At 37.0% G+C, this 15419-nt stretch overlaps 1 long non-coding RNA gene across 1 annotated transcript in view; it reads left to right on the top strand.

Annotated features, from left to right (window-relative positions):
- The window catches only part of LOC309630430, a 118798-nt gene that overhangs the window by 45606 nt on the left and 57773 nt on the right, over nucleotides 1-15419 (top strand). Inside the window, exon 3 of the long non-coding RNA XR_014245661.1 lies at nucleotides 14505-14567. This is a non-coding gene — a long non-coding RNA (uncharacterized lncRNA). The remainder of the gene's footprint in view (nucleotides 1-14504; nucleotides 14568-15419) is intronic.

Raw genomic sequence — 15419 nt, forward strand, 5'->3', positions numbered from 1 at the left:
AGCAGAAACTCTACAAGCCAGAAGGGAGTGGCATGATATACTTAAAGTGATGAAAGGGAGGAACCTACAACCAAGATTACTCAACCTGGCAAGGATCTCATTCAGATTTGATGGAGAAATCAAAAGCTTTACAGACAAGCAAAAGCTAAGAGAATTCAGCACCACCAAACCAGCTCTTCAACAAATGCTAAAGGGACTTCTCTGAGAGGGAAACACAAGAGAAGAAAAGGACCTACAAAAGCAAACCCAAAGCAATTAAGAAAATGGTCATAGGAACATACATATCGATAATTACCTTAAATGTGAATGGATTAAATGCGCCAACCAAAAGACACAGGCTCGCTGAATGGATACAAAAACAAGACCCATATATATGCTGTCTACAAGAGACCCAGTTCAGACCTAGGGACACATACAGACTGAACGTGAGGGGATGGAAAAAGATATTCCATGCAAATGGAAATCAAAAGAAAGCTGGAGTAGCAATACTCATATCAGATAAAATAGACTTTAAAATAAAGAATGTTACAAGAGACAAGGAAGGACACTACATAATGATCAAGGGATCAATCCAAGAAGAAGATATAACAATTATAAATATATATGCACCCACCATAGGAGCACCTCAATACATAAGGCAACTGCTAACAGCTATAAAAGAGGAAATCGACAGTAACACAATAATAGTGGGGGACTTTAACACCCCACTTACACCAATGGACAGATCAGCCAAAATGAAAATAAATAAGGAAACAGAAGCTTTAAATGACACAATAGACCAGATAGATTTAATTGATATTTATAGGACATTCCAACCAAAAACAGCAGATTGCACTTTCTTCTCAAGTGCACACGGAACATTCTCCAGGATAGATCACGTCGTGGGTCACAAATCAAGCCTCAGTAAATTTAAGAAAATTGAAATCATATCAAGCATCTTTTCTGACCACAACGCTATGAGATTAGAAATCAATTACAGGGAAAAAAACGTAAAAAAGACAAACACATGGAGGCTAAACAATACGTTACTAAATAACCAAGAGATCACTGAAGAAATCAAAGAGGAAATCAAAAAATACCTAGAGACAAATGACAACAAAAACACAATGATCCAAAACCTATGGGATGCAGCAAAAGCAGTTCTAAGAGGGAAGTTTATAGCTATACAAGCCTACCTCAAGAAACAAGAAAAATCTCAAATAAACAATCTAACCTTACACCTAAAGGAACGAGTGAAAGAAGAACAAACAAAACCCAAAGTTAGTAGAAGGAAAGAAATCATAAAGATCAGAGCAGAAATGAATGAAATAGAAACAAAGAAAACAATAGCAAAGATCAATAAAACTAAAAGCTGGTTCTTTGAGAAGATAAACAAAATTGTTAAACCCTTAGCCAGACTCATCAAGAAAAAGAGGGAGAGGACTCAAATCAATAAAATGAGAAATGAAAAAGGAGAAGTTACAACAGACACTGCAGAAATACAAAGCATCCTAAGAGACTACTACAAGCAACTCCATACCAACAAAATGGACAACCTAGAAGAAATGGACAAATTCTTAGAAAGGTATAACCTTCCAAGGCTGAACCAGGAAGAAATAGAAAATATGAACAGACCAATCACAAGTAATGAAATTGAAACTGTGATTAAAAATCTTCCAACAAACAAAAGTCCAGGACCAGATGGCTTCACAGGTGAATTCTATCAAACATTTAGAGAAGAGCTAACACCCATCCTTCTCAAACTCTTTCAAAAAATTGCAGAGGAAGGAACACTCCCAAACTCATTCTATGAGGCCACCATCACCCTGACACCAAAACCAGACAAAGATACTGCAAACAAAGGAATATCACTGATGAATATAGATGCAAAAATCCTCAACAAAATACTAGCAAACAGAATCCAACAACACATTAAAAGGATCATACACCATGATCAAGTGGGATTTATCCCAGGGATGCAAGGATTCTTCAAAATACGCAAATCAATCAATATGATACACCATATTAACAAATTGAAGAATAAAAACCATATGGTCATCTCAATAGATGCAGCAAAAGCTTTAGACAAAATTCAACACCCATTTATGATAAAAACTCTCCAGAAAGTGGGCATAGAGGGAACCTACCTCAACATAATAGTGGCTATATATGACAAACCCACAGGAAACATCATTCTCAATGGTGAAAAACTGAAAGCATTTCCTCCAGGATCAGGAACAAGACAAGGATGTCCACTCTCACCACTATTATTCAACATAGTTTTCGAAGTCCTAGCCACAGCAATCAGAGAAGAAAAAGAAATAAAAGGAATACAAATTGGAAAAGAAGAAGTAAAACTGTCACTGTTTGCAGATGATATGATACTATACATAGAGAATCCTAAAACTGCCACCAGAAAACTGCTAGAGCTAACTAATGAATCTGGTAAACTTGCAGGATACAAAATTAATGCACAGAAATCTCTTGCATTCCTATACACTAATGATGAAAAATCTGAAAGAGAAATTAAGGAAACACTCCCATTTACCATTGCAACAAAAAGAATAAAATACCTAGGAATAAACCTACCTAGGGAGACAAAAGACCTGTATGCAGAAAACTATAAGACACTGATGAAAGAAATTAAAGATGATACCAACAGATGGAGAGATATACCATGTTCTTGGATTGGAAGATTCAATATTGTGAAAATGACTATACTACCCAAAGCAATCTACAGATTCAATGCAATCCCTATCAAATTACCAATGGCATTTTTTACAGAACTAGAACAAAAATTCTTAAAATTTGTATGGAGACACAAAAGACCCCAAATAGCCAAAGCAGTCTTGAGGGAGAAAAACGGAGCTGGAGGAATCAGACTCCCTGACCTCAGACTATACTACAAAGCTACAGTAATCAAGACAATATGGTACTGGCAGAAAAAGAGAAACATAGATCTATGGAACAAGATAGAAAGCCCAGAGATAAACCCACGCACCTCTGGTCAACTAATCTATGACAAAGGAGGCAAGGATATACAATGGAGAAAAGACAGTCTATTCAATAAGTGGTGCTGGGAAAACTGGACAGCTACATGTAAAAGAATGAAATTAGAACACTCCCTAACACCATACACAAAAATAATCTCAAAATGGGTTTGAAACCTAAATATAAGACTGGACACTATAAAACTCTTAGAGGAAAACATAGGAAGAACACTCTTTGACATCAATCACAGCAAGATGTTTCTTGATCCACCTTCTAGAGTAATGGAAATAAAAACAAAAATAAACAAATGAGACCTAATGAAACTTCAAAGCTTTTGCACAGCAAAGGAAACCATAAGAAGATGAAAAGACAACCCTCAGAATGGGAAAAATACTTGCAAACGAGTCAACGGACAAAGGATTAATCTCCAAAATATATAAACAGCTCATGCAGCTCAATGTTAAAGAAACAAACAACCCAATCAAAAAATGGGCAGAAGACCTAAATAGACATTTCTCCAAAGAAGACATACAGATGGCCACGAAGCACATGAAAAGCTGCTCAACATCACTAATTATTAGAGAAATGCAAATCAAAACTACAATGAGGTATCACCTCACACCAGTTAGAATGGGCATCATCAGAAAATCTACAAACAACAAATGCTGGAGAGGGTGTGGAGAAATGGGAACCCTCTTGCACTGTTGGTGGGAATGTAAATTGATAGAGCCACTATGGAGAACAGTATGGAGGTTCCTTAAAAACTAAAACTAGAATTACCATATGACCCAGCAGTCCCACTACTGGGCATATACCCAGAGAAAACCATAATTCAAAAAGACACATGCACCCCAATGTTCACTGAAGCACTATTTACAATAGCTAGGTCACGGAAGCAACCTAAATGCCCATCGACAGATGAATGGATTAAGAAGATGTGGCACATATATACAATGCAATATTACTCAGCCATAAAAAGGAACGAAATTGAGTGATTTGTTGAGACGTGTATGGATCTAGAGACTGTCATACAGAGTGAAGTAAGTCAGAAAGAGAAAAAAAAATATCGTGTATTAACGCATGTATGTGGAACCTAGAAAAATGGTACAGATGAACTGGTTTGTAGGGCAGAAGTTGAGAGACAGATGTAGAGAACAAACGTATGGACACCAAGGGGGAAAAGCCACGGGGGGGTGGGTTTGGTTGTGTGCTGAATTGGGCGATTGGGATTGACATGTATACACTGATGTGTATAAAATTGATAACTAATAAGAATCTGCAGTATAAAAAAATAAAATAAAATTTAAAAAGAAAAAAAAATAAACAGCACTAGAATCTAATATCCACAAAGGTGTATTATTGAAACATAGTGAAACATAGTTTTTCTCTTTAAAATTACCCCCATTGTTACAAAGAAAGTCAAATGAAGAGTAATTTGTTTGCAAAGTAAGTCTAGATTCAATAAACTTGGCCTGATAATCACATAAGTGTAGCAAGAATAGCAATTGCTCTTATAGGCTCTTTTCAATCTGCTTTGTTGGAACTTTTTGTAAGGAATCTCAGACTGAATGTTTAAAGTCCTCTTAAGTCTAGAAAGCCAAACCAAGAACATATCCTCAGACTTGCACACAATACCTACAGATTTGGGTGAAATTCTTTCTTCTTGAAATCCCCCAAATATCCTGAGGTTCCTGTACCTGCCAGGAAGTTACCTTCATTACCTCATTAAGGCTGTTGAGAACCCTGTAAGCAACATAGCAGGTAGTTTTTTTAAGGTGCTTTATTGGCTCCATAAAGTCAATTCTCATTTCCTTAAAGCCATCTGATCAAATCTGAGTCTATCCATGACTCTCTCAAATATGGCATTACAGTCAAAGCCTTGGTAATATAACCAGTTTCCAATTGTATTCTGTTACAAGGAGAAGAGATTCCTATTGAACTTGTGCAAATAGCTAAGTTGCCATGGAAATAAGAATACTTACTGAGAGTTTCTGAATTCTGGAGGAATCAGTTTGGGAGAAAAAGTAAAAGTTTCATCTTTATTCACAAAGGCATATCTTACCAAATTGTTGATAGCTTAAGAGAAATGAGACAAAGATTTCCTTAAATCTGAAAAGTCAAACATTTTTTAAAAAATCAGTAATCTTTCGAACAAAAAAGTCATAAAGAATTATAATCGGGACTTCCCTGGTGGCGAAGTGGTTAAGAATCCGCCTGCCAATGCAGGGAACAGGGGTTTGAGCCCTGGTCCGGGAAGATCCCACATGCCGCGGAGCAACTAAGCCCGTGCGCCACGACTCCTGAGCCTGCGCTCTAGAGCCCGCGAGCCACAGCTATTGAGCGCTCCTGCCCTAGAACCCATGCTCCCCAACAAGAGAAGCCACTGCAATGAATGGTCCACGCACCGCAACGAAGAGTAGCCCCCGCTCGCCGCAACTAGAGAAAGCCCACGTGCAGCAACGAAGACCCAACGCAGCCAAAATCAAATAATTAAAAAAAAAAAAAAGAATTATAATCATCTTCATCAGTTCATTCATTCCCATGTGATTAATTCTTGTGGCTCTTCATCTTTTGTTAGAAGTTTATGAAGCCATAAGTTTCTCCATTAGGGTTCTGTAAATTCTTTTATTCTAGAGTACTTGTTAGATTCCTTTCCATAATTTTTTCTGAAGATGAAACACATTTGCAGGCAGATTTTGTAAAAACATCTGAGTAAGACAATAACTGTCTATAAATAATAAAAGACTTAAAATGCCCATTATTAGAGTTCATTTGATAAGGAAGTATAGTTATTTTTGTGATGTACGACATTTTAAGATAACTGACATTATGATGACATTACACAAAACATATCAGATTTTTAGGAATTTCACATAATTTCTGGAACATTTATAATATATGCCTATTCACACACAACATAAAGAAGGCCTAGTATTACTTCTTATTTGACAAGGCTCCTCATGTAATTTAATGTATCAAATAAGCCAAATTAGTTTAATATCTCTCTTTTATAAAGAGAGAGAGCAAATCCAGCAAATCCCAGGGACCCCCTAGGAAATTTTAAAGTTAGTTCAAGGTAAAAAGAGAGAGCGAGTTCATCTAGTATTTGATTGAAGTTTGTCAAAAATATTAAAAGGCTTTAAAACACTTGATCAAATAGGAAAATAGATCACTATGAAACAATACTTAGATATCCATTTAACCAAGGTGACAATTAAAGACATTGTAAGTAAATACAAAAAGTTAAATAATTGTAAATAAAATTCAACTCTTGTAATATTAATATTAAGAAGATTCAATTTTAAGCAAACAAAGACCTGATGGACACAGTGTGAAGCACAGTTGGTAAGACCTAAAATCTTTGCTTTCTAGGCAAAAAATTTTCATAACATCTTATCAGGAGCAGACCAATAGTTCAAAATTTTTTGGTTTTTTGGCAGAAAAAAATCTAGGTTTTAGTTTTACATAAATACACTATTGATGTTAAAGCTTATTTCTAAAATCCTTATAGTGAATCAATTCAATCTTATCCAGCTTGATCATACACAAAATTTCTTTTCCAAGATTTCTTTTTTCATAAACCTTTTACAACTTTCTATGTCCAGAGTTTGTCCTTTATTTTCCTCTTTCTCATTCTGGAATACCAGCTGTATTTTAGGACAAAATCACTTTGTTTTCCCTCAATAAAAATGCATCTCCAGATTAACCAAGATGGCGGAGTAGAAGGACGTGCTCTCACTCCCTCTTGCGAGAGCACCAGAATCACATCTGGCTGCTGGACAATCATTGACAGGAAGCCCCTGGACTTCACCAAGGAGGATACCCCACGTCCAAGGACAGAGGAGAAGCCACAGTGAGACGGTAGGAGGGGCGCAATCAGAGTAAAATCAAATCCCATAACTGCTGGGTGGGTGGCTCACAGACTGGCGAACACTTATACCACAGAAGTCCACCCACTGGAGTGAAGGTTCTGAGCCCCACGTCAGGCTTCCCAACCTGGGGGTCCGGCTACGGGAGGAGGAATTCCTAGAGAATCAGACTTTGAAGCCTAGTGGGAATTGATTACAGGACTTTGACAGGACTGGGGGAAACAGAGACCCCACTCTTGGAGGGCACACACAAAGTAATGTGTGCATCGGGACCCAGGGGAAGGAGCAGTGACCCTGGGGGAGACTGAACCAGGCCTACCTGCTGGTGTTGGGGGGTCTCCTGCAGAGGCGAGTGGTGGCTCTGTTTCACCGTGGGGATAAGGACACTGGCAGCAGAGGTTCTGGGAAGTTCTCCTTGGCGTGAGCCCTCCCAGAGACTGCCATTAACCCCACCAAAGAGCACGGGTAGGCTCCAGTGTTGGATTGCCTCAGGCAAAACAACCAACAGGGAGGGAACCCAGCCCCACCCATCAACAGTCAAGTGGATTAAGGTTTTACTGAGCTCTGACCGCCACAGCAACAGTCAGCTCTACCCACCACCAGAGCCTCCCATCAAGCCTCTTAGATAGCCTCAACCACCAGAGGGCAGACAGCAGAAGCAAGAAAAACTACAATCCTGCAGCCTGTGGACCAAAAACCACAGTTACAGAAAGATAGAGAAGATGAAAAGGCAGAGGGCTATGTACCAGATGAAGGAACAAGAAAAAACCCCAGAAAAACAACTAAATGAAGTGGAGATAGGCAACCTTCCAGAAAAAGAATTCAGAATAATGATAGTGAAGATGATCCAGGACCTCGGAATAAGAATGGAGGCAAAGATTGAGAAGATGCAAGAAATGATTAACAAAGACCTAGAAGAATTAAAGAACAAACAAACAGAGATGACCAATACAATAACTGAAATGAAAACTACACTAGAAGGAATCAATAGCAGAATAACTGAGGCAGAAGAACGGATAAGTGACCTGGAAGACAGAATGGTGGAATTCACTGCTGCGGAACAGACTAAAGAAAAAAGAATGAAAAGAAATGAAGACAGCCTAAGAGACCTCTGGAACAACATTAAACGCAACAACATTCACATTATAGGGGTCCCAGAAGGAGAAGAGAGAGAGAAAGGACCAGAGAAAATATTTGAAGAGATTATAGTCGAAAACTTCCCTAACATGGGAAAGGAAATAGCCACCCAAGTCCAGGAAGCGCAGAGAGTCCCATACAGAATAAACCCAAGGAGAAACACGCCGAGACACATAGTAATCAAAGTGGCAAAAATTAAAGACAAAGAAAAATTATTGAAAGCAGCAAGGGAAAAACGACAAATAACATACAAGGGAACTCCCATACGGTTAACAGCTGATTTCTCAGCAGAAACTCTGCAAGCCAGAAGGGAGTGGCATGATATACTTAAAGTGATGAAAGGGAAGAACCTACAACCAAGATTACTCTACCCGGCAAGGATCTCATTTAGATTTGATGGAGAAATCAAAAGCTTTACAGACAAGCAAAAGCTAAGAGAATTCAGCACCACCAAACCAGCTCTTCAACAAATGCTAAAGGAACTTCTCTGAGAGGGAAACACAAGAGAAGAAAAGGACCTACAAAACAAACCGAAAACAATTAAGAAAATGGTCATAGGAACATACATATCGATAATTACCTTAAATGTGAATGGATTAAATGCCCCAACCAAAAGACATAGACTGGCTGAATGGATACAAAAGCAAGACCCATATATATGCTGTCTACAAAAGACCCACTTTAGACCTAGGGACACATACAGACTGAAAGTGAGGGGATGGAAAAAGATATTCCATGCAAATGGAAATCAAAAGAAAGCTGGTGTAGCTATACTCATATCAGATAAAGTAGACTTTAAAATAAAGAATGTTAAAAGAGACAAGGAAGGACACTACATAATGATCCAGGGATCAATCCATGAAGAAGATATAACAATTATAAATATATATGCACCCAACATAGGAGCACCTCAATACATAAGGCAACTGCTAACAGCTATAAAAGAGGAAATCGACAGTAACACAATAATAATGGGGGACTTTAACACTCCACTTACACCAATGGACAGATCATCCAAAATGAAAATAAATAAGGAAACAGAAGCTTTAAATGACACAATAGACCAGTTAGATTTAATTGATATATATAGGACATTCCATCCAAAAACAGCAGATTACACGTTCTTCTCAAGTGCGCACGGAACATTCTCCAGGATAGATCACGTCGTGGGTCACAAATCAAGCCTCAGTAAATTGAAGAAAATTGAAATCATATCAAGCATCTTTTCTGACCACAACGCTATGAGATTAGAAATGAATTACAGGGAAAAAAACGTAAAAAAGACAAACACATGGAGGCTAAACAATACGTTACTAAATAACCAAGAGATCACTGAAGAAATCAAAGAGGAAATAAAAAAATACCTAGACACAAATGACAATGAAAACACAACGACCCAAAACCTATGGGATGCAGCAAAAGCGGTTCTAAGAGGGAAGTTTATAGCTATACAAGCCTACCTAAAGAAACAAGAAAAATCTCAAGTAAACAATCTAACCTTACACCTAAAGAAACTAGAGAAAGAAGAACAAACAAAACCCAAAGTTAGCAGAAGGAAAGAAATCATAAAGATCAGAGCAGAAATAAATGAAATAGAAACAAAGAAAACAATAGCAAAGATCAATAAAACTAAAAGTTGGTTCTTTGAGAAGATAAACAAAATTGATAAGCCATTAGCCAGACTCATCAAGAAAAAGAGGGAGAGGACTCAAATCAATAAAATCAGTAATGAAAAAGGAGACGTTACAACAGACACCGCAGAAATACAAAGCATCCTAAGAGACTACTACAAGCGACTCTATGCCAATAAAATGGACAACCTGGAAGAAATGGACAAATTCTTAGAAAGGTATAACCTTCCAAGACTGAATCAGGAAGAAACAGAAAATATGAACAGACCAATCACAAGTAATGAAATTGAAACTGTGATTAAAAATCTTCCAACAAACAAAAGTCCAGGACCAGATGGCTTCACAGGTGAATTCTATCAAACATTTAGAGAAGAGCTAACACCCATCCTTCTCAAACTCTTCCAAAAAATTGCAGAGGAAGGAACACTCCCAAACTCATTCTATGAGGCCACCATCACCCTGATACCAAAACCAGACAAAGACACTACAAAAAAAGAAAATTACAGACCAATATCACTGATGAATATAGATGCAAAAATCCTCAGCAAAATACTAGCAAACAGAATCCAACAACAGATTAAAAGGATCATACACCACGATCAAGTGGGATTTATCCCAGGGATGCAAGGATTCTTCAATATACGCAAATCAATCAATGTGATACACCATATTAACAAATTGAAGAATAAAAACCATATGATCATCTCAATAGATGCAGAAAAAGCTTTTGACAAAATTCAACACCCATTTCTGATAAAAACTCTCCAGAAAGTGGGCATAGAGGGAACCTACCTCAACATAATAAAGGCCATATATGACAAACCCACAGCAAACATCATTCTCAATGGTGAAAAACTGAACGCATTTCCTCTAAGATCAGGAACGAGACAAGGATGTCCACTCTCACCACTATTATTCAACATAGTTCTGGAAGTCCTAGCCACGGCAATCAGAGAAGAAAAAGAAATAAAAGGAATACAAATTGGAAAGGAAGAAGTAAAACTGTCACTGTTTGCGGATGACATGATACTATACATAGAGAATCCTAAAACTGCCACCAGAAAACTGCTAGAGCTAATTAATGAATATGGTAAAGTTGCAGGATACAAAATTAATGCACAGAAATCTCTTGCATTCCTATACACTAATGATGAAAAATCTGAAAGAGAAATTATGGAAACACTCCCATTTACCATTGCAACAAAAAGAATAAAATACCTAGGAATAAACCTACCTAGGGAGACAAAAGACCTGTATGCAGAAAACTATAAGACACTGATGAAAGAAATTAAAGATGATACCAACAGATGGAGAGATATACCATGTTCTTGGATTGGAAGAATCAACATTGTGAAAATGAGTATACTACCCAAAGCAATCTACAGATTCAATGCAATCCCTATCAAATTACCAATGGCATTTTTTACGGAGCTAGAACAAATCATCTTAAAATTTGTATGGAGACACAAAAGACCCCGAATAGCCAAAGCAGTCTTGAGGCAAAAAAATGGAGCTGGAGGAATCAGACTCCCAGACTTCAGACTATACTACAAAGCTACAGTAATCAAGACAATATGGTACTGGCACAAAAACAGAAACATAGATCAATGGAACAAGATAGAAAGCCCAGAGATTAACCCACGCACCTATGGTCAACTAATCTATGACAAAGGAGGCAAAGATATACAATGGAGAAAAGACAGTCTCTTCAATAAGTGGTGCTGGGAAAACTGGACAGCTACATGTTAAACAATGAAATTAGAATACTCCCTAACACCATACACAAAAATAAACTCAAAATGGATTAGAGACCTAAATATAAAACTGGACACTATAAAACTCTTAGAGGAAAACATAGGAAGAACACTCTTTGACATAAATCATAGCAAGATCTTTTTTGATCCACCTCCTAGAGTAATGGAAATAAAAACAAAAATAAACAAGTGGGACCTAATGAAACTTCAAAGCTTTTGCACAGCAAAGGAAACCATAAACAAGACAAAAAGACAACCCTCAGAATGGGAGAAAATATTTGCAAATGAATCAACGGACAAAGGATTAATCTCCAAAATATATAAACAGCTCATTCAGCTCAATATCAAAGAAACAAACGCCCCAATCCAAAAATGGGCAGAAGACCTAAACAGACATTTCTCCAAAGAAGACATACAGACGGCCACGAAGCACATGAAAAGATGCTCAACATCACTAATTATTAGAGAAATGCAAATCAAAACTACAATGAGGTATCACCTCACTCCTGTTAGAATGGGCATCATCAGAAAATCTACAAACAACAAATGCTGGAGAGGGTGTGGAGAAAAGGGAACCCTCTTGCACTGTTGGTGGGAATGTAAATTGATACAGCCACTATGGAGAACAATATGGAGGTTCCTTAAAAAACTAAAAATAGAATTACCATATGACCCAGCAATCCCACTACTGGGCATATACCCAGAGAAAACCGTAATTCAAAAAGACACATGCACCCGAATGTTCATTGCAGCACTATTTACAATAGCCAGGTCATGGAAGCAACCTAAATGCCCATCAACAGACGAATGGATAAAGAAGTTGTGGTACATATATACAATGGAATATTACTCAGCCATAAAAAGGAACGAAATTGAGTCATTTGTTGAGACGTGGATGGATCTAGAGACTGTCATACAGAGTGAAGTAAGTCAGAAAGAGAAAAACAAATATCGTATATTAATGCATGTATGTGGAACCTAGAAAAATGGTACAGATGAGCCAGTTTGCAGGGCAGAAGTTGAGACACAGATGTAGAGAATGGACATATGGACACCAAGGGGGGAAAACTGCGGTGAGGTGGGGATGGTGGTGTGCTGAATTGGGCGATTGGGATTGACATGTATACACTGATGTGTATAAAATTGATGCCTAATAAGAACCTGCAGTATAAAAAAACAAACAAAACAACTAATACTAAACTTTCATTGGGTTATTTGTATGGAAATATGTTAATATAAATGTTTCAGACATTACATGAAATTTCTAAAAATCTTATATTTGTATTTGTATGGAAATATGTTAATATAAATGTTTCAGACATTACATGAAATTTCTAAAAATCTTATATTTGTATTTGTATGGAAATATGTATGGAAATATGTTAATATAAATGTTTCACACATTGCATGAAATTTCTAAAAATCTTATATGTTCTGGTATAATGTTATAAGTAATAATCCTAGTTATTACTTTAAAATGTATATCTCAGAAATAACTAATTTTCTTGTCAACTGCATTATTATGAACTTTCATCAAATCTTTAACCGTGGTCATTTTTAAGTCTTTTGTCATTTACAGACAGTTCTGGGTGTACTCTGATGATTTTGCAAATATATTCCTATAAAAGGGTTTCATCTTCAAGAAATTCTTGGAAAAGACTCTGACAAGTACAGGTTTTTGGTAACTGACTATACTGCTGAACTGAATGAATAAGCATTTTCAGAACTCTAATGAAAAACTGATGAACTCATAAAAGTGCTAACAAAAGATCAAGAGGAAAAAAAAAATTAATTACATGGGACTGAGTGAACTGGTGAGGATGAGTATAATTTGTGTGACTTACTGTCTGAATTAAAAAAAAAAAAAAAAATCCCACAAGGACTCAGAGGCAAAGAATATACAAATCAATTTTCACTGCAAAGTAAAGGAGCTGTTACAGTGAAGGATTACTGGACTGAATGTCAATATTATGACATAGTATGAGTGTGTTTCATGTTTGGTAATTGCAATCATTGTTGCTTTTGTTGTGGTCATCCATGTAAAAAAAAAAAAAAAATGCATCTCCATACCTCATAATTTTCTTACCCAAAAATGCATTTTATTTTCCTTGCATACATAATTGTTTCCCTTATTATTTTTAGTAATATTAATTACATATATTAATTAGAATTCTTAACCCTTAGAAACCTTAATTTTTAATGAAAACTAAGGAAGCAATTATGAACTGTCTTTTACATTAGCATTTTTGTGAATTGGCAGACTAATATTTTTTTATAATTTCCATAATATGTTTCTTGTACCATTTTTCAAAGCACAAGACATGTTTACTAACAAACACAAATTTATCTTTTAATTCCTTTGTAATAGGAAGCCAAAAGTAGATAAACCTATGTTCAATAATTAATGTACCATACTTTGTCTTATTTGGAAATGATCTAGCTATTTAATAAATTTACATCATATAATTTAACTTAGCAAAACTGTACAGTTTCAAGTTACCAAAAGATTTCGGAAGCTGTTTTTTTTTTTTTAATTAATTAATTTATTTATTTATTTTTGGCTGGGTTGGTTCTTCATTGCTGCGTGTGGGCTTTCTCTAGTTGTGGTGAGTGGGGGCTACTCTTCATTGCAGTGCATGGGCTTCTCATTGCTGGGGCTTCTCTTGTTGCAGAGCACGGGCTCTAGGCGCACAGGCTTCAGTAGTTGTGATGTGCAGGCTTCAGTAGTTGTGGCTCTCAGGCTCTAGAGCGCAGGCTCAGTAGTTGTGGCACACAGGCTTAGTTGCTCTGCAGCATGTGGGGTCTTCTTGGAACAAGGCTTGAATCCATGTCCCCTGCGTTGGCAGGCAGATTCTTAACAACTGCGCCACCAGGGAAGCCCTGGAAGCTATTTTTAGTACACCTACAAAAGACAGAATTATTATACCTAAAAACTCTTATCTTATATCTATTTAATGTATTAGTTTTCAACAGTTGTGATATGAAAATTTTGTCATACCACATTTTTTTTTTTTTGCTAGCGAATTTTGTAACAAGGATAAATTTGATGCCAAAACATTAGCCTCTGTGCACCAGGGCCAAATCGAATCTCACAGACAGAGTTTTGGGTGAAGTAGAAAAGAATAACTTTATTTCTTTGCCAGGCAAAGAGGGACACAGCAGACTCCTGCCCTGAAACACTGTGTGTCCCAACCCGGGAGGAATTGGTGAGTTTTTATAGCAATGGTTCAAGGGTGGGTTTGCTGGTAAGACTGGGGTGTGTGAAGGGCCTGCACCCCTTTAATCTCATCTCAGGTGGTCTCCTAATCTTGACGAGCTTCTCTGGTTCCTTTAATCTTGCCTCAGGTGGTTTCTTGTCTGCTCCTCCCTTGTCTCTGCATCCCCTCCCTTCCCCAACTAGCAACCAGTTGAATCTGCCCTTTGGAATTCAGGGAAGGTCATGAGGCTGGAGTCTGTTCCCTACAAACGAGAACGGGACAGAAAGGCTTCTGTGCCCAGGAGCCCCACAGGGTCCTGCTGGGTTTCAAAATGAGCTTATTTGATTAGTAAACCCAGGTAGAATAAAAATTTTGTATTTAATGCTAATAACTCTAAGACATGTCTATTTTTATTAAACCAACAAGTTTAAATTAACTTTAATACTCAGTATTTTCCCAGATCATGGAAACTTGAAAAACATTTGGGTTAGTTTTCATCATATTTCTGAGAACTTTAGGAATACTGAATTTATAAGTATTTAATTCTAAACCAGTTAAATAGAGATGTTTTAAAATTAATTTTGGCAATATTGTTACCCGAAAACTGGGTTTGCCTCTTGGTAGGTGTCAAGTCAAAAAACACAACCAAGTCAAAAATCAGGAGAAGGAAGAATTTATTACTTGCAACAAGTAAAGAGAACACTGGGGATCTTTCCCAAAGCAGTATCTCCCCAAATAGCAAAACTGGGGAAGTTTTAAGTGAAGGGTACATGCATATTCGTGAAGGGGCTAGAACAGAGGATAATTCAGCATAGAATTGGGGCAAGGGTTGACAGAGTCCCAGTTTTAGTTGATTGAAGT

Source organism: Balaenoptera borealis, assembly GCF_965194805.1.
Source record: "Balaenoptera borealis genome assembly, chromosome: 6".
NCBI classification, from domain to species: domain Eukaryota; kingdom Metazoa; phylum Chordata; class Mammalia; order Artiodactyla; family Balaenopteridae; genus Balaenoptera; species Balaenoptera borealis.